We start from the raw sequence: 21,229 nt of genomic DNA, 5'->3' as shown, positions 1-21,229 counted from the left end.
GATAAATCTTATGCCACTCTTTGTAATGGAGAAGCTGGGGATCATTGAGGTACAACCTGCCTTGTTCTCATTATAATTAGCAGACAAGTCAATGAGACAAACTTATGGAATAGTAGAGGACGTGCTAGTAAAGGTTGAAGGCCTTTACATCCCTGCTGATTTCATAATCCTAGACACTAGGAAGGAAGAGGATGATTGCATCATCCTTGGAAGACCCTTCCTAGCCACAGCAGGAGCTGTGATAGATGTCAACAGAGGCGAATTAGTCCTTCAATTGAATGGGGACTACCTTGTGTTTAAGGCACATGGCCATCCCTCTGTGACAAAAGAGAGTAAGCATGAAGAGCTACTCTCAGTTCAGAGTCAAGAAGAGCCCACACAGTCAAACTCTAAGTTTGGTGTTGTGAAGCCACAACCAAACTCTAAGTTTGGTGTTCAGACCCCATATCCAAACTCTAAGTTTGGTGTTGGGACTACACACTAACATTGACCTGATCACCTTGTGGCTCCATGAGAGCCACTGTCAAGCTATTGACATTAAAGAAGCGCTTGTTGGGAGGCAACCCAATTTTATTTATCTAATTTTTATTTTTATTGTTATTTTGTGTTTTATTAGGTACATGATCATGAGGAGTCACGAAAAAATAAAAAAAAAAATTAAAAACAGAGTCAAAAACAGAAGAAAAAATTTTTTCACCCTGGAGGTCGCGCAGACTGGCGTTCAACGCCAGTAAGATGCATCTGGCTGGCGTTCAACGCCAGAACAGAGCACTATTCTGGCGCTGAATGCCAGAAACAAGCAACATCCTGGCGCTGAACGCCAGGAATGTGCCTGGAGGAGACAAGCTGGCGTTAAACGCCAACAACAAGCATGAAACTGGCATTCAACGCCAGAAACATGCTTTACATGGGCGTTGAACGCCCAGAATGTGCACCAATGGGCGTTTAAACGCCAGAATGGTGTGCAAAGGCATTTTACATGCCTATTTGGTGCAGGGATGGAATTCCTTGACACCTCAGGATCTGTGGACCTCACAGGATCCCCACCTACCTCGCCCTTTCTCTTTCCATTAATGGTCATCCCTTCTGTTTTTCATTCACCATCTACATCTATCCACTCTTCCCGATACACCCCACCTACCTTTACAATTCAACTTCTCTTTCCCACCCAATCCCACCCATATAGCCGAATCCATCTCCCCTCACTCACCCCCATTTTCTTCTTCTTCTTCTTCCTCTCTTCTTTCTTCTCTTGCTCGAGGGCGAGCAATATTTTAAGTTTGGTGTGGTAAAAGCATAGCTTTTTTGCTTTTCCATTACCATTAATGGCACCTAAGGCCAGAGAAACCTCAAAGGGAAGACAAAAGCTTCCACCTCTGAGTCTTGGGAGATGGAAAGACTATAAGTCGTCATAGCTCAGTGGTAGAACATGTGGCTACAAATCAAGAGATCCCTGAGATACCTCAGGAAATAAAGTTATCCTCCACATAAATATTGGAAGCAACTAAGGGTAGAAACACCAAAATTACTAGGAATCATTCAACAGAAGCAAGGAATAGACATAGAGGAGCTCAAAAAGCACCATTGGACCTTCAAGAAGGCGCCACCCTCACTCAGGTGGATTCATTCCTTGTTCTTTATTTCTTTCTGTTTTCGGTTTTTGATGTTGTGTTTATCTATGTTTTGTGTCTCTACTTCATGATCATTAGTATGTAACCATGCCTTAAGGCTATGAATAAAATCCATTAATCCTTCACCTCTCTTAAATGAAAAATGTTTTAATTCAAAAGAACAAGAAGTACATAAATTTTGAATTCATCCTTGAATTTAATTTAATTATATTGATGTGGTGACAATACTTTTTGTTTTCTGAATGAATGAGTGAACAGTGCATATGTCTTTTGATATTGTTGTTTATGAGTGTTAAAATTGTTGGCTCTTGAAAGAATGATGAACAAAGAGAAATGTTATTGATGATCTGAAAAATCATGAAATTGATTCTTGAAGCAAGAAAAAGCAGTGAAAAAGGAAGCTTGCGAAAAAAAAATGGCGAAAAAAAAATATATAGAAAGAAAAAGAAGGAGCAGTAGAAAAAGCCAATAGCCCTTAAAACCAAAAGGCAAGGGTAAAAAGGATCCAAGGCTTTGAGCATCAATGGATAGGAGGGCCCAAGGAAATTAAATCCAGGCCTAAGCAGCTAAATCAAGATGTCCCTAACCATGTGCTTGTGTCATGAAGGTCCAAGTGAAAAGCTTGAGACTAAGTGGTTAAAGTCGTGATCCAAAGCAAAAGAGTGTGCTTAAGAGCTCTGGACACCACTAACTGGGGACTCTAGCAAAGCTGAGTCACAATCTGAAAAGGTTCACCTAGTTATGTGTCTGTGGCATTTGTGTATCCGGTGGTAATACTGGGAAACAAAGTGCTTAGGGCCACGGCCAAGACTCATAAGTAGCTGTGTTCAAGAATCAACATGCTTAACTAGGAAAGTCAATAACACTATCCGAAATTCTAAGTTCCAAGAGAAGCCAATCATTCTAAACTTCAAAGGAAAAAGTGAGATGCCAAAACTGTTCAGAAGCAAAAAGCTACAAGTCTCGCTCATCTAATTATAATTAATATTCATTGATATTCTGAAATTTATAGTATATTCTCTTCTTTTATCCTATTTGATTTTCAGTTGCTTGGGGACAAGCAACAATTTAAGTTTGGTGTTGTGATGAGCGGATAATTTATACGCTTTTTGGCATTGTTTTTAGGTAGTTTTTAGTGAGTTTAAACTACTTTTAGGGATGTTTTCATTAGTTTTTATGTTAAATTCATATTTCTGGACTTTACTATGAGTTTGTGTATTTTTCTGTGATTTCAGGTAAATTCTGGCTGAAATTGAGGGACTTGAGCAAAACTCTGAAGAAGGCTGACAAAAGGACTGCTGATGCTGTTGGAATCTGACCTCCCTGCACTCGAAATGGATTTTCTGGAGCTACAGAACTCCAATTGGCGCGCTCTCAACGGCGTTGGAAAGTAGACATCCAGGGCTTTCCAGCAATATATAATAGTTCATACTTTATTCGAAGAAAGACGACGTAACTTGGCGTTGAACGCCAAGTTCATGCTGCTGTCTGGAGTTAAACGCCAGAAAAACGTCACGATCCGGAGTTGAACGCCCAAAACACGTCATAACTCGGAGTTCAACTCCAAGAGAAGCCTCAGCTCGTGGATTAATCAAGCTCAGCCCAAACATACACCAAGTGGGCCCCGGAAGTGGATTTATGCATCAATTACTTACTCATGTAAACCCTAGGAGCTAGTTTATTATAAATAGAACATTTATCTATTGTATTAGAGATCTTTGATCACTTTAAGTCTTTGATCATTCGGTCTTGTGACCACATTGGGGGCTGGCCATTCGGCCATGCCTGAACCTTTTACTTATGTATTTTCAACGGTGGAGTTTCTGCACACCATAGATTAAGGGTGTGGAGCTCTGCTGTACCTCAAGTATTAATGCAATTCTATTTTCTTTTATTCAAATCTCTCTTATTCTTATTCCAAGATATTCATTCGTACCCAAGAACATGATGAATGTGATGATAAGTAACCCTCATTATCATTCTCACTTATGAACGCACGTGATTGACAACCACTTCCGTTCTACATGCAACCGAGCTTGAATGTGTATCTCTTAGATTCCCCAAAAGAATCTTCGTGGTATAAGCTAGATAGATGGCGGCATTTATGAGGATCCGGAAAGTCTCACCTTGTCTGTGGTATTCCGAGTAGGATCCTGGGAATCCGGAAAGTCTAACCTTGTCTGTGGTATTCCAAGTAGGATTCCGGTAATGAATGACTGTGACGTGCTTCAGACTCGCAAGTGCTGGGCGTTAGTGACAGACGCAAAAGAATCAAGGGATTCTATTCCAGTAGGAGCGGGAACCAACCAGTGATTAGCCGTGCTGTGATAGAGCGCGTGAGCGTAGTTTTCACTGCGAGGATGGGATGTAGCCATCAACCATGGGTGATGCCTCCAGACGATTAGCCATGCGAGTGACAGCCGCAGAGGATCATTTTCCCGAGAGGATTGAAAGTAGCCACCGCTGATGGTGAACCCCTATACACAGCTTGCCATGGAAAGGAGTAAGAAGGATTGAGTTGAAGAAGTGGGAAAGCAGGCGTCCTTGAGCCATACAGTATCTCCATTTGCTTATCTGAAATTCCCACCAATGAATCTGCATAAGTATTCTATCCCTTTTATTATTTATTTTCTTATTTCTATTTTCGAAACCATAAATCAATTTAATCTGCCTAACTGAGATTTACAAGGTGACCATAGCTTGCTTCATACCAACAATCTCTGTGGGATCGACCCTTACTCACGTAAGGTTTATTACTTGGACGACCCAGTACACTTGCTGGTTAGTTGAACGGAGTTGTGTCCACTCGTGCCAATTTCAAATTCCATAATTTTACAATGAGTGCAACTCAAAGAATAGTGATCACAATTTCGTCCACCACTCACTCAAATACAAACTCAAAAATTAAATAATAAAAACAACTAACCAAACACAAAATGCCGATATCCAATAACAATAACAATATAATCCATACCTAAAAATTGCAGTAATCCAATAACAATATAATCCAATCTAATAACAATATCACAGCAATCCATACCAACAGCAAAATTCAATCTAACCACAATATAATCCAATCTAAAAATAATTATTCAACCAATAACAGCATACAAATTCACAAATTAATTAACAATTATTTAATCCATAACGAGTTCACAATTTAATCAACAATAATTAATTAATTGTTATTGTTTTAAAAAAACCTAGAAGTTAGAAGGTAGAAGCATAACACAGAGGGGTAACAATAGAAATAACAGTAGCAAAATTCAATCTAACAACAATATAATCCAATCTAACAACAATTATTCAACAATTATTCAACCAAAAACAGCATGTAAATTCACAAATTAATTCACAATTACTCAATTCATAACAAGTTCACAGATTAATCAATAATAATTAATTAATTGTTATTATTTAAAAAAACTAGAAGTTAGAAGGCCAAAGCATAACACAGAGGGGTAACAGCAGCAATAACAGCAGCAAAATTCAATCTAACAGTCCAATCAAACAACAATTATTCAATAATTATTCAACCAATAACAACATACAAATTTACAAATTAATTAACAATTATTCAATCCATAAAAAGTTCACATATTAATTGGTGGACGAAATTGTGATCATCAACAATGGCTGCAAAGAATTGGTGCTCTCAAACATGAATCACACTTTGTCACAACTCCGCACAACTAACTAGCAAGTGTACTGGGTCGTCCAAGTAATACCTTACGTGAGTAAGGGTCGATCACACAGAGATTGTTGGTATGAAGCAAGCTATGGTCATCTTGTAAATCCCAGTCAGGCGGATTCAACTGTATTAAGAAATTATAGTATACGCGAAGGAATAAAATAGTAAATAGTTACTCATATAATTCAATAGTGGGAATTTCAGATAGGTGCATGGAGATGCTGTGTTCCCTCTGAATCTCTGCTTTCCTACTGCTTTTATCCAATCTTTGTCACTCCTTTCTATGGCAACCTGTATGTTGGGCATCACCGTTGTCAATGGCTACATCCCATCCTCTCAGTGAAAATGGTCCAAATGCTCTGTCACAGCACGGCTAATCATCTGTCGGTTCTCGATCATGTTGGAATAGAATCCCTTGATCCTTTTGCGTCTGTCACTAACGCCCAACAATCGCGAGTTTGAAGCTCATCACAGTCATTCAATCCCGGAATCCTACTCGGAATACCACAGACAAGGTTAGACTTTCCGGATTCCCATGAATGCTGCCATCAATTCTAGCTTATACCACGAAGATTCTGATTAAGGAATCCAAGAGATATGCGACCGGTCTAAGGTAAAACGGAAGTGGTTGTCAGTCACGCGTTCATAGGTGAGAATGATGATGAGTGTCACGGATCATCACATTCATCATGTTGAAGTGCAACAAATATCTTAGAATAGGAATAAATCGAATTGAATAGAAAATAGTAGTAATTGCATTGAAACTTGAGGTATAGCAGAGCTCCACACCCTTAATCTATGGTGTGTAGAAACTCCACCGTTAAAAATACATAAGTGATGAAGGTCCAGGCATGGCCGAATGGCCAGCTCTCAATGTCTAAGATCGCATAAACTGATCAAAGATATCTAATACAATAGTAAAATGTCCTATTTATACTAGACTAACTACTAGGGTTTACAGAAGTAAGTATTTGATGTAGAAATCCACTTCCGGGGCCCACTTGGTGTGTACTTGGGGTGAGCTTGATCTTTACACGAGCTGAGGCTTATCTTGGAGTTGAACGCCAAGTTGTAACGTATTTTTGGCGTTCAACTCTGGTTCGTGACGTGTTTTTGGCGTTTGACTCCAGAATGCAGCATGGAACTGGCGTTGAGCGCCAGTTTACGTTGTCAAATCTCGAATAAAGTATGAACAATTATATATTGCTGGAAAGCTATGAATGTCTACTTTTCAACGCCGTTGAGAGCGCGCCATTTGAAGTTCTTTAGCTCCAGAAAATCCATTTTGAGTGCAGGGAGATTAGAATCCAACAGCATCAGCAGTCCTTTGTCAGCCTTCTTATCAGAGTTTTGCTCAGGTCCCTCAATTGCAGCCAGAAAATACCTGAAATCACAGAAAAACACACAAACTCATAGTAAAGTCCAGAAATGTGAATTTTACATAAAAACTAATGAAAACATCCCTAAAAGTAGCTAGATTATACTAAAAACAATCTAAAAACAATGCCAAAAAGCGTATAAATTATCCGCTCATCATTAATCAACAATAATTAGTTAATTATTCAACAATTATTGTTTAAAAAAAACTAGAAGCTAGAAGGTAGAAGCATAACATAGAGGGGGAACCGATTCATAGAACTAATCTATTGAACCACATGACACCGGTGACAGTGGAACAAAGGTGCACAACAAAGGCAGGAGACGATTCCGACGATGGTGCTTCCCGAGCTAAAATAGCGACGATGGTAGAGAGCTGTACGATCGGCGACGAAACTCCAACTTGCGACGGTGGCAGGAGCGGTCCAGCGACTGGACGGTTGTGACGGAGATAACTCGCCGGTGGTGACAAGAACGATGAGTTCAAGGGTGAAAGGAGGGAGGGAGACTGCTACGCCGTTGTACTAGGTTGGGATTGGGAGATGTTGGGTTATGCTTAGGGTTAGGGATTCACACATTTACGCAACCAAAGTGAACAAAACGGTGCGTTTTGCTTAAAATTAAAAAATCAGCTGGTTCACGGTTTGGATCGACCGACCAGTTTTCGGCCAGTTTGGCAGTCCAACAACGGCTTTTTTATTGGATGGTTTTGGCATTAATCCAAATTGGCATCCTCATCATTTTGCAGTTCGACTGGCCAGTTCGAATCAGTTTTCAGAACCTTGGTAATTTCTGTTGTGCGGTTGTTGGCTATTAGAGGTTTATTCCAATTAACTTCTTCAGTGATGAGTTGAGAGACCCAAATTAGGTTTGGATTAATCTCCTGATTTTGTCTAAGCGTCAGTGGTTTTTGTCTTCCAACCCAATAATCTTCCCAAATTTTTACTGCTGACCTTCTCCCAATCAACCAGGAAACACCCTTTTCCATAACTTTTCTCCCTTTTAGTAGACTCCCCTAAGGCCATGGCAGACTTTAGCTAACATAAGCTTTTAGAAACAAAAAATGTCTAACACAGCTAACATTTGTAAACCCCAATTTATGACATTGATCTATCACAATCAAAAAACCGTTCTTTGTCTCACTTAAAGAACAAGATCTCTTTGTTTCACTTTTAGTTCTGTCTTCACTAAGATCCTCTCCATCTCCACACTTCTGATGCACTAACAACAACTTCTCCTCTTGATCTGCCACTATCTTCTCCCGTCGTCCTCCATTACCACTTATATCTCCTTTCGATTTGTTGCCAACATACCCATTTTCTTCGCTGTTTTCCTGCATCGAGAGATTGGCAAATCTCCTTAGCAAGTTAACTGGAGTTTTCTTTCCAAAACCTTCCTTCCGAGACATCTCATCCTAGGAATATTAGGATTTACATTCTCTTTTTTATTTTCAACCATCTAACCTATTTGCTCGGCTTTTAACTAACTCCCCAATTTCTCATTTCCACATCTCCCTTAATTGGGTCTTCAAGGTGCTGATTGCATCCTTTAATTTCATGTCTGAGATGTCCACAATAGTTACACAATATGTCAATTCATTCATATTTTGTGGATAACTCAATCACATTCTATTAGGTCCGACAATCCTAAGACTTCTTCTCAATGGTTTTCTAGCATCCATGAAAACTTTAACCTTTAAAATTTTACTTTTTCTATATTTCATTGAGAAGAAATCTATCTTTACTACCCATCCCATACTACCTCCAATCTTCCTCCCCAACTCCTTTGACTTCTAGTTCTCCGAAATTCCTCATAATTGTATTCAAATTAGGACTCGAGATAGATGATCATTATTACCAACAGCATTTTCCTGCCACCTTTTGGTGTTAACAATGTAATTTTTTAGCAACCATGTTGTACTGCGTTCTACGTGAACTAGATTTACTTTTTTTTTAAAGAAAAATTGGAATAGATTTTCACTTAATCCATAACTTTAAACCCTTCTGGATGAGACCAAATTGCTCCTTTCACTGTACTAACACCAAAAGATTGGTCTGCCAAGATCCGACCTATAAGATTTTTGGCATACATCTGGAGACTTTTCTCTAGTTTCTCCTCCTCAAACACAATAATATCTGTATCCTCCAACTCTCTAGTGTCATCACCACTTTCTGACTAACACTATGTCCATCCATGACTACTATTCAAAGCACAGTTTAATTTGTATAAAAAAATCGATTTGAAATCGAAAAATTTATCCTAAAAAAAAAACTCTATCAAAATACCCTCTAGACTCTAATGGTTCAAAAAATTATGGTTGGTTATCAAAAACGTCAATTGATAGAACTGATAGAATTCAGACCTTATTTTTTTAAATATTTTTGTATTAATATATAAAAAATTATTCTTTTAAATTTTATAATATACAATAAGAATAAAGGAAAGGAAATAGAAAGTGTTATACATCTTATTTTAGTTTTTTAATATATTAAAAAAATAGAACTTAGATAATAAAATTAGAAGGAAATAGAGAGAGAAAAATTAATTATATTTTTTTAAATTTTAAAAAGAAATTATCTCAATTACAATAAAAATGAATTATGTGGTATATCTTAGTTGTCAATCAATGATATAATAGATTTTAAATTTTTTTTATTCAAAATATATATTAAAAAAAAAAAGGAGTTGAAAATGATCCAACGTAATTACGTAAACCTCAAGATTTTCAAGTAGTCTTCGTGACATTCTAAGGCCATCAATTATTTGATGTGCCATACCTGAAAAAGGAACGTTTTGAATGTAAAGCAAGCAAAAATTTTGGTCCCCCACTGATAAAACACTTTTGATCTCCCTTTATAACAATTTATATCAATAAATTATTTTTATATCTAAAATAAGACTAGTTTAGTTAGGCATCAACTCTAATTCTGAAATAATTATGGTTGCTATTTATTTTTGTCCACCGATTTTTTTTCTATTTCAAAATTTGATGAATTTAAAATTGACATCTCATTTGATATATTTTAGTTTTATTTGTAATATTTAAAATAAATTTTTTTATAATATTTTTTTTACAATAAATGTTTATTCATTTTTAAAATTTTTTTTTAACAATGAAACTTAAAATCTAAAAAAAAAAGCTAAAAGATAATAGTAAAAGGGAGTCTGTAGAAAGACATATGTCAACTGCAAATAAATAAGTAACATGTAAAATAGAAGATAAGTGATGGACTTATTATAGAGATAGGAGATGAAAGATTAACCAGATTTTGAGAAGATACATGACTACAAGTAGGATAACTGAAAGATTTCTTTTCGAGCTCTTCTTAATTTCAAACAAAAAAAGATATGTAATTAGAAATTGTAGTTTTTGAGATGGGTTATAGTAGGTTTGGAACTTCCAATGGAGGAGGAAATTCCGTCAATGAGAAACAGAAAGCTTGAATCAACTACTTGAGGTCTTCCAATCTGTAAGATTGATAGCAGAAGTATAAAATAGAGTGGTGTGAAAATTTGACAAGAAAGACATTTATTCTACTAACTCATTTGTACAGGTTTTGTAGGAGGAGACTCTGAAAGATGACATTGTTGATTACAGATTCACAAATGAAATTTGGAAAGAACTACTTGTCCCACCTCATGTCGAGTTGTTTATGTGGTTTGTGCTAGTAGGTCGAATTAATACTAAGGATCGACTTAATAGATTGGGTATCATTGAATAGAGGGATACTAGATGTATATTATGCAACAAAAATATTGATACTGTACAACACTTGTTTGTTGCGTGTGAATTTTTTGGCAGGTATGATGTGCTTAGATTACTCATTTTGGTCGTCATTAGATGATCCCAGGTACTGTCAAAGAACACTTTGAGAGTTAAAGAACTTTACTTTTGAGAAAATAATTGCACAAAAGTAGTTAGTTGATTTCTTTTCAATTATATAGAATATTTGGCTACATAGAAATAATGTCATATTTCAGAATAAGACAACAAATGTGAGGAATTGTATTGCTAACACCTTTGAGTGCTCAATAAGATGGTGTAGTAGTTGATCGATATTGTTGATGGCTATGTCGAGATGACATAGGAGTTATTTTAGGTTTATGTACTTTATTTTGTTGTTTATTGTTTATATGCTCCACTTTTGTGTTGAGTTTCTAATTTTTTTCAAAAAAAAAAACTAAAAACTAACCGTTTTTAAAAATAAAATACCGATAGAATCTTCATGAAGATGAAGAAAAATACAAAAAAATAAACTAAAGAATACATAATAGTTAAAAGATAAACTATAACTATAATTAATCATTTCATCTGCACAAAAAATTACTTTCTAAAATTAATGTTGTATTATCTAATTGATTAGCCTATTACACCTCTTTCGAATTACTAAAACAAGAATTTAAAAAAATACAAAATAATATCATCATAAAAAACGTACCTTATTACTGCAGCTAGTTTACTTCTATAACCATATAATTGTATCCAAATTTACAGTAAAATTCATATCCATTAAATTTTTCAGAATTCTATCGAAATAATTGAGATAAAAACTAAATTTGCACTAAAAATAACTAAAAACCTTTTATCTATGTCTTTAATAAAATTCAAACTATTTGTATTTAACTTAACAAAAAATGATTCAAAAGAATGCCATTTAATCTACCTCTTAATATAATAACTAACAATTTTTTTAATTCAACGCAGTTCAACCTGCACATGTTAAAAGTCCTTTGTTAAATATTATCAATTTTTTTCAATTTTATATCTATGATCTATCATTTGTAACTCTAATATGTATCAAAGATAACTCTAGTGCCAATCTTCACTTCTAAGTTCTATCCCTATTCTTATTCGGCTACGCCAATCCCATACTTATCACCCCCAACCCAACCCTGCGCCTAACTTGCATCTCCACCACCACCGTCAGTCGCAGTCCACTGTCACCGTCACCACTATCACTAGTTCAAATTGCTAATTAACTTCATCCATATTCACTCTTCTTTTTTAGATTCGATTATTAAGTCTAATAAAATATTAAAAATATTTAATAACATAAAAAATTAACTAAAAACAATAATAATTTATCTTATTTAATATTCATTAATTGTTATAACAAATTGACAATTAATAAATACTAAATTTACAAATTCTGTTTTTTTTTTTTCTCTCAAATATAAATTACATGTGCATATTTGTTATATCCATGCGCCAATTCAAAATCTGCCAATGATAAATAATAGGGACTCACAAGCAACCGTGTTATAAGCCCTTGATTGAATGCTCCACACTATAAGCCTAAAGCGATTGCATTAAAGGTTTCGTGTTTATTTTGTAGACGCTTTTTTTAAATCAAATAATCTTTCTTCATAACAAATGTCTTCTTAAAAGCTTGCTTCAACGAAATTTGGTATAAAACTGAACACGTACAATTTTTTTTAATTTAAATTAATCTAATTTTATCTATTTTTTATTTATTTTTTTAAGTACAAATTCAAATAGGTTGATTTTAGAGAAAATAATGTACTAATTAATTTTGAGTCACTAATTTTAAATACATAAGACAAGATATAACTTTTAAAAATTAGATTAATTTAAAAATAAAAATTAAATTAATATTATTTTAATCATAATTTTTTTATAATAATATACGTATTTTTTTATAATAATTTTTTTAATAATAATACATGTAATTTTAAATTTACAAAAATATTGTAATGTTTATAAATAAAAATTGTCTTGCATATTTGAACGTAAGTCAGATGCATTATCCCAAATCAGCATAAATATGCATATCTCGGATGCAATGTGTTAAGATAAATTAAAATCATATCTTAAATGCACTGTATTCTAGATCTCGTCTTGTTCATACATGTGTTATATAATAATACGGGACAGTGCATCTGAGATACATTCGTATTGTGATTTTTCCGTTACATTCGAGATGTGACTCAAAATATATTTTAATAAATATTTATACCTTTATTTAAATTAATAAATATTATATATTTTTAATTTAAATATAAAAAAATCCCTCAAATCTTGACAATAAAGTATGTCTAATAATGCAGAAGTAGAGTCTTTTATGTTATAATTTGAAAATTAAAAAATTTATATAATTAATAATAAATAAATGTAAAGTTAAGATAATAAATTCTTTATTTCATGACAGTAGCCTTGAGTTGAAATTTAGAGAAAGAAATTAATATATATATATATATATATATATATATATATATATATAAGTAAAAAATAAAAAAAGATTAAATCAGATATCCCAATTCTTTATGTATATGAATCTTTTATCTTATTAATCTAGTATAAAACTAAAAAATGTTGTAAAAAATGTAAAATCATATTCGCTAAGATTTTATGAGCCATCTAAAACGAATCCAATAACTTCATGCGCATTAGATGCGTCATTTTTTATTAACTATTAGATTTTATTAAATAAAAATTAAAGAATGTTATAAAAAAATATTGATAAATTTATAAATATAAAACATATTAATGCATACGTATTATCTGGTTAGCCGGGTATTAAATGGGTCGGATAGGCAAAGTGCATTAGTGAGTGAGCAAACCTCCTGAGTTCGTGTTGAAAGGCGGAAGGTTAGAGCTTCGCAACCTCCCGAGTTGTTGTAGTGGTGAGGGGGGGAGGCGCCTGCAAATAGGACTTCGACGTCCAATTCAAAATCCGTACAAGCTGGCAGTAAAGTAAAGGAATCGTGACGTACCTTGGAGGAGGGGTAGGGCCCTCCCCCTATATACTCTGTGCCTGGGGCGGGTCCTACAAGAGCAGACCCGCCTTCCAGAAAATTTTCTTTCCCCCAGCTGTCATGTGCCTTGCTGGAGGGGAGAAGGTGTCGGATCTTCCTCCCGGTTCGGGCGTTACATGCCCGTCAGGTCGGCCTCTCAGACCGGGGCCTTGTGCCAGTTGGGTCCATGAGGGAACGACGTCTTCTCGGATCACACATAATGCGACTGTCGGTTCTTTTATCAATTCTAGGACTCAAGACCAGTTTCCCGTCCCTGGCTTCGTGCTAGCCAGTTTCGATAAGAGGTCGGCCCGGGTATTCCTTTCTCTTGGAACATGCTGCACCACGACCTCATCAAATTTTTCATTCAAACTTTTAACCCTTTCCGAGTATTTTTGCAGTAGGGAGTCCCTGGCTTGATATGTCCCGTTGACTTAGTACGTGACGACTTGGGAGTCGCTGTTCACCTGCACCCTTGTCGCTCCAATGTCTTTTGCTAAGAGCAGGCCATCAATGAGGGCTTCATACTCTACTTGATTGTTCGAGACCGGAAACTCAAACTTGATTGACTGCTAATATACCACTCCAGTTGGGCTCTCCAGGATGATCCCCGCTTCTCCGAACGTTTGGTTGGAAGCTCCATCCAAATGGAGTTTCCACCGCGTGTTCGGGACTTCATGAGGGTATCCCGTCACCTCCACCAGAAAATCGGCCATCGCCTGGGCTTTGATGGCATGTCTGGGCTCGTACTGTAGATCGTACTGAGATAACTCGAATGCCCAAGTCATCATCCTTCCCGCCAGGTCGGGCTTTTGCAAAACCTGGCGGATCACCTGATCCGTCTTGACGATTACCCAGTGTCCTTGAAAGTATTGCCGCAACCTTCGGGAGGAGGTCAAGAGCGCATATGCCAGCTTTTCCAATTTACTGTATCTTAACTCTGCCCCTTGCAGCGCTTTGCTAACAAAGTAGACCGACTGTTGGGTTTTTCCTTCTTCCCGTACCAAGACGGACGCCAAGGCTTCGTCCGTTACTGCCAAGTACAGGAACAGCGTCTCATCATCCCTGGGTTTGCCGAGGACCGGGGGTGCCGAGAGTATGCTCTTGAAGTGGTTGAAGGCCTCCTCGCATGCTGGAGTCCACTCAAAAGCGATTCCCTTCTTTATCAAGTTAAAGAATGGGAGGGCTTTGGCCGCCGACGTGCCGACAAAATGGGATAGGGTTGTGAGTCTTCCGGCCAGTCTCTACACGCCCTTGATGCACCCCAGGCTCGTCATTCGCAAAATTGCTTCGCACTTCTCTGGGTTGGCTTCGACCCCTCTTTGGGTTATCATGAAACCCAAGAACTTCCCGGCCTCCACGACGAAGGCGCACTTGAGAGGATTAAGCCTCATGTTGTGTCATCAGAGGGACGTGAACACTGCCTCTAGGTCACCAACAAGGACTTCTGTTTGGGCGGTCTTTACCAGGATGTCATCCACATACACTTTCACCGACCTACCAATAAGGTTGTTGAAAACTTTGTTCATCAGCCTCTGATAAGTAGCTCCTGCATTCTTTAGCCCAAACGGCATTACCCTATATCAGTATGTGCTACCTGGCATTATGAACAACATTTTCTCCTCGTCTGGCTGGTGCATCGGTATCTGGTTATAACTAGAGTATGCGTTCATGAATCTCAGGAAACGGTACCCCGCGGCCGAGTCTACTAGAGCATCAATGTTGGGGAGGGGGAAGGAGTCTTTTGGGCATGCCTTGTTGAGGTCGAAGTAGTCTACACACATTCTCCACTTCTCGTTGGCCTTCTTAACCAGGACTACGTTCAACAGCCAAGTCGAGTAGTCTAATTCACGGATGAACCCTGCTTCTAGCAAGTTGGCCGTTTGCTTGGCCACGTCCTCGGCTCTATCCTGGAACATCTTCCTTCGTCTTTGGGCTACGGGCTTGGCCTCTGCCTTTATGGCCAGGTGGTGTGACATGAACTGGGGTTCAATCCCTGACATGTCAGCTGGTGTCCAGGCGAGCAAATCCCCATTTGCTCGGATCATCTCCATCAAAGGCTCTTTCAAGTTGTGGGGGAGGTTTCTGTTCACAAAGGTGAACTTGTCTTCCGAGTCACCGACCCTAAGCTTCTCCAGGTCTCCTTCAGGCTCTGGTCTCAACTTGTCATCAATCCTAGCATCCAGATCGGCTAGGAAAACCCCAGACGCTTCCTTTGACTTTTTTCTTAGGGAGAGGTTGGCATTGTCGCATGCGACTGCTGTTTCCAGATCTCCCCTGATGGACCCTACCGATCAATCGTCGGCTACAAACTTCATCATCAGCAGCATGGTACATATCACCGCCCCGAACTCGTTGATTATTTTCCTCCCCAAGATAATGTTGTAAGTCGTGGAGTCCCTCAGAACAACAAACTCCGCCATTAGATACCTCTTTCCTTGCCCTCCCTCTATGGAGACCGGGAGGGAGATTATTCCATCAGACTTGATAAAACTATCCCCTAAGCCGACCACCCCGTGCTGGTTAGTTTTCAGGTCGGCTTCCCAGAGACCTAGGGCGTCAAACACATTTTGGAACATAATGTTTGAATCCGCTCCAGTGTCCACGAGAATTCGCTTGACTAAGCCTATTCCCACTCTTGCTGTGATTACCAAGGGAGGGTTCTCTGGCATGTCATGAAATCATTGGTCCTCCGGTCCGAACGATATCATTGGGACTCTCCTGGGAGAGGACCCATGACCTGCTGTTGACATGGCCAGGACCTTGGCGTCTTTCCTTGTTGCCGACTTGGATCTCGGTTCAGCGTCCCTCCCGACTACGACATTCACGATGGTAAGGCCGCAGTCGTTATCCTCTTCGGACTCTTGCCTTGGCTTCATGGTATGACTCTTGTTGTCATCAAATCGATCGCGCTCTCGCCTCTTGGGTTCTCTTATGAACTGTGAGAACTCCGCTAGCCTACCTTCACGGATTGTATGTTTGAAAGCGTCCTTTAGGTCAAAGCAATCTTGGGTTTTATGACTGAAACCCTTGTGGTAGCTACAATATAGGTTCTTGATTCCTCCGGTTCTGTTTTTGAGCTGGCAAGGCTTCGACAAGATGCCCTTGTCGGCTATCTGTTGGTACACTTCAATGATCAGGGCCGTCAGAGGGCTGTAGTTAGTGAACTTTCCCACCCGGGGGAACGGCTTGAAGCATTAAGTTGGCCCTCTATCCTTGGAGTGCTCCTAAGGCCTTTCCCCGCTTCCGGTGTGACGAGTAGGATGATAGGCGGGCTGCCGCTTGTTGGTCGCCACCACATGGCTGACCTCCTCGTCATTGATGTATTCTCTTGCCATATTTTGGATTCCCTGCATTGTCTACACTGGTTTGGTGATGAGGTATTTCCTGAAGTCTTCATTAAACATCCTGTTTGTCAGGCAAAGGCTGGACACTGAATCGGTCAGGCCGTCAATCTCTAGGCATTCGTCATTGAACCTATCCAGATACTTCCTGGTCGGTTCACCATTTCTTTGGGTCACGCCTAGAAGGTTGATTGGATGCTTCGCCTTTGCAATGCACGTGGTAAACTGCACTAGAAAGCTTCGGGTAATGTCCGCGAAGGTTCTCACGGACCCCTGGGGAAGCGCAATGAACCACCGTATTACCGGTCCTGCCAGGGTCACGGGAAAAGGGTGACATCTCACCTCATCCTCCACACCCTCCAGGTTCATCCTAGCCTCAAAAGCCGTTAGGTGTTCCTAGGGGTCTTGGGTTCCATCATACTTCATGTCCGTTGGCTTGTCAAAATGTTTCGGCAGCCGAATCTCAAGAATGGAGTGGTGAAAAGGGGTTGCTCTCATGATTATGGGGTTTCGTCGCCTCCTCGGTCTCTCCCTGCTCTATTCCCGATCTTCCTCCTCGGTGCGTCTCGCCAAAGGCCGGGTGTAGATTATGGGGTCTTGTCGTCTCCTCGGTATCTCCCTACTCTCCTCTTGGTCTTCCGACTGGGCTCGGGTCGGTGGGGATCAGGAGCTCGGTGCACGCCTGGCATGGTTCCTCTATGGGCTCCTTCCTCGGGCTTCCTCTTTTCATTGAGGAGACTGAGGACGGGGCTGGCTTGGGCCAGGCTAGTAGCGGTCCCTGACCACCAACTCCCTCTCGAGATTTTGCACCCTGTGGCGCAACTTCTGCATTATCCTAGTGCTGTCGCTTCCCGTTCCTCCAAAAGAGCGTCTTTCATGGGAACGAGAGTGAAACTCATACCCAGGGGAGAAGCATCTCGTTCGTTCGTGGGAAGAAGCCACAGAGGCCACCCTACTAGCTCGGTGGGCATTCTCCTCTGTGCGTGGCTCGCCTCCCTCTTACCCCTCCACAGGGCCCAATAGGAAATCCATTCAGGCCAGAACCAGGTCCCCACAGACGGTGCCAATTTCTGATTAGCCGGGTACCAAACGGGTCGGGTAGGCAAAGTGTGTGAGGAAGACAGGGGAACCTGAACCTGGGTTGCTGGTGAGTGAGTGGACCTCCCGAGTTCGTGTTGAAAGGTGGAAGGTTAGAGCTTCGCGATCTCCCGAGTTGTTGTAGTGGTGGGGGGAGGGGAGGCACCTGTAAAAGGGACTCCGAAGTCTAAGTCAGAATTCGTACAAGGTGGCAGTAAAGTAAGAAAATCGTGACGTACCTTGGGGGAGGGGTAAGGCCCTCCCCCTATATACTTTATGCCTGGGGCGGGTCCTACAAAAGCAGACCCGTCTTCCAGAAAACTTTCTTTCTCCCAGCTGTCATGTGTCTTGCTGGAGGGGAGAAGGTGTCGGGTCTTCCTCCCGGTTCGGGCGTTACACGCCTGTCGGGTCGGCCGCCCAGACCGGGGCCATGTGCCAGCTGGGCCGGGCCGGAACACATACATAAATATATTTTAATATATAAAAATGGCAAGTGTAATCCTTTATTTTAAAATAAATAAATATAAAGTATATAAATACATACAAAAATATTTTTATTTATTAAAATTAATTAGTATGTAATTTTATTTTTAATTACAAAATATAAAATAATTAGATTATTTTATATTACTTGTTAATCTAAGGGTTAAGTATTTTTTTCATTCTTAAGGTCTGGGGTGAAAATCAAATTCGTTCTCAACGTTTTTTTGTTATTAAAATCATCCTCAACGTTACAAAATATTATAAAATTATCCTTTTGTTCATAAACAATATTTTTAAGATGATTTCGTCCTCTAAAAAAAAACTTTCCTTTCCCACCAACGACAAATTGGAAGCATTTTTTGCCCTATCTTCTTCCACCCACAGCTTCTACACAATCCTATCACTCCCAGTAAACCCAGAAGCACCTACACCATCCAGATCTTGAAGAAATTGATTGTTGTCCGGATTCAGAACTTCAAAAATTGATCTAAATATTCTATCCTTTCTAAAAAAGACACTCTTTTTTCGAACTAATCACCCCTTGGGAGGGAAAGTGCTTTGAATCAGAAGCGCATCTTCGTTGGCAATTACCTGATCAGCCAATCTCCTAACATCATCGTCAACGAGGAGGTCATCAGAGCCAAATGCAACCTTAGTGTGATCATCTCGTTTGGGTCTGACAGTGGCGAAGTGAAGAATGTGACTGTGGATTTGTTGATTAGAAAATTGGTGGACGTTTGCGAGGGGTTTTGAAGCTGCGGCGGAGGGACATAGAGAGAGGGTCATAGAAATAGCCAGAAGAGGAGAGATGATCAGTGGTGTCGAGGGAGAGATTGGGGTCCTGGTCGTCGAAGTCGAGCACATTGATGGGGTCATCGAAGTCGAGCATCGAGGGTGGAATCGGAGAGGAGGGAGGGGGAAGGAGGGGACTTGGTTGTTGGCGATACAATTATGGCACTATTCAAAGTGGCAAGTCTGAATATGACCTGTTCGAATCGAAACTCGAGGTTGAGATAAGTTAGAGGACTTCGATAAGGTTTTCTCCGCCACCTATTCTTTCTGCAATTTGTGTGAGCCTTACTCTTGTGGTGTTGTTCCTTTTTCTTATATCCATGAGGAATATTTGTATGTGCACAAGTAGGATTCAAAATTAATAAAGAAAACTGCATCACCACCACTACCATCGTTAATAGCAACAATTAATGGCATTGATGGTGAAGTTCTAATAGGGTCAATGTTCAAGTTCTCAGTGTTCTTTTGTTTCTCTGTCTTTTTTGTTCAAGTTGCGGTGCTTGATTTTGTTGGATTTCTTTGATTTTATAGGGGGCTAATGAAAATCATGTGAACTGGTTCTTTTATGGTGGTGAGTGGGGAGTGAAATTGTGGCTATATAGGTGACAATGGATGTAGCATCGGTGGTAAAGTTGACATGGTAATGATGATGTAAGGCATATTTATTTTGTTGTTATGGTGGTTCATGGTGATGATGATGAGACAGTGATGAGAGTGAGGGTGGAGAGAATTTTTTATTTTTGTTTAAGAATAAAATTGTCTAAAAAATATTTTTTATGGACAAAAAGATAATTTTATAACGTTTTATAACGTTGAGAATGATTTTAATAACAAAAAAAAGGTCAGAAATAAATTTAATTTTCACCCTAAATCTTAAAAACGAAAAAAAAAATACTTAATCCTCAATCTAATCTAGGTTACATGATCTATCATTATAAATGTCAAAATAAGGTGGCAAGTATCCTAATGTCGGATCCATTATAGGGGTGTTCGCGGTGCGGTTTGGTTCGGTTTTTGAAGGAAAAGCCATCCGATCCGATCGTTTAATTAAGCTGCGGTTCGATTTGGTTCGGTTTTTTTCAAGGTCATCCGAACCAAACCAAACCAATTAAAATTGGTTTGGTTTGGTTCGGTTTGTTCGGTTTTTTCAATCAAATAAAAAAAATTCTACCATACTATTATGCAATATCATAAGATTGAAATCAACAAGCCAAAATACACAATAGCTAACAAAGTCTTGATCTAATGAAATATAACGACAATAGAATTCAAATACGACAATTAAAGAAGTTTAATAGCTCAACAGTCAACACAACTGAAAATAAAAATAAATTGTCATTAAACTGATAGCAATTAGCAAAGTTATGATGTCTTCTCCAATAAAATAGCTAAAACTTCATAATGCAAATCAACCTGAAATAAAAAAAACAATTACATAATAAGAACAACAAGAACAACAACAACAATAATTATAATAATAATAATAATAATATAAGGAGAACAATTCATACCATAAAACTTAACAAGATGTACTTTAATCAGACTCAACACCAGAATCTTCTTCATTGGGATCACGAGTGGGTGCAACTTCTACAAAATATATAAAACAAGAAACAATCATAACAAATAATATATATTAATAAAAACTAGATTAAAATAAAGAAAATTATAAGTAGAAACTTAACCATACCTAATTCTAACTTCTCCGATTCCTCGATGAGTTCCTCAAGGACAAGTTTTGGAGAGTTTCGGAGCCAATTTTGGGTACAAATTAATGCTTCAGCTGTCATCGGAGTTAGAGAACTCCTATAATTATTCAACACCCTTCCTCCAGTACTAAATGCCGATTCTGAAGCAACTGTGAAAACTGGCATGGCTAAGACGTCTCTTGCAATCCCTCCAAGAATTGGAAATTTAGTGGAATTCACTTTCTACCAATTTAGAATGTCAAATTGCACGCCACTCTTCTCTAATGCCTCCATAAGATATAACTCCACCTCATTCTTGTTAACACTCTCATTGAATTGCATTTCCTTCTCAAATTCCATAGCAAAAGAAGTTTCATGTGCCTCAAGCTC

Source organism: Arachis hypogaea, chromosome 7 (genome assembly GCF_003086295.3).
Source record: "Arachis hypogaea cultivar Tifrunner chromosome 7, arahy.Tifrunner.gnm2.J5K5, whole genome shotgun sequence".
Lineage (NCBI taxonomy): Eukaryota > Viridiplantae > Streptophyta > Magnoliopsida > Fabales > Fabaceae > Arachis > Arachis hypogaea.
The sequence above is the reverse complement of the archived record's forward strand: the minus strand, read 5'-3'. Positions refer to the sequence as shown.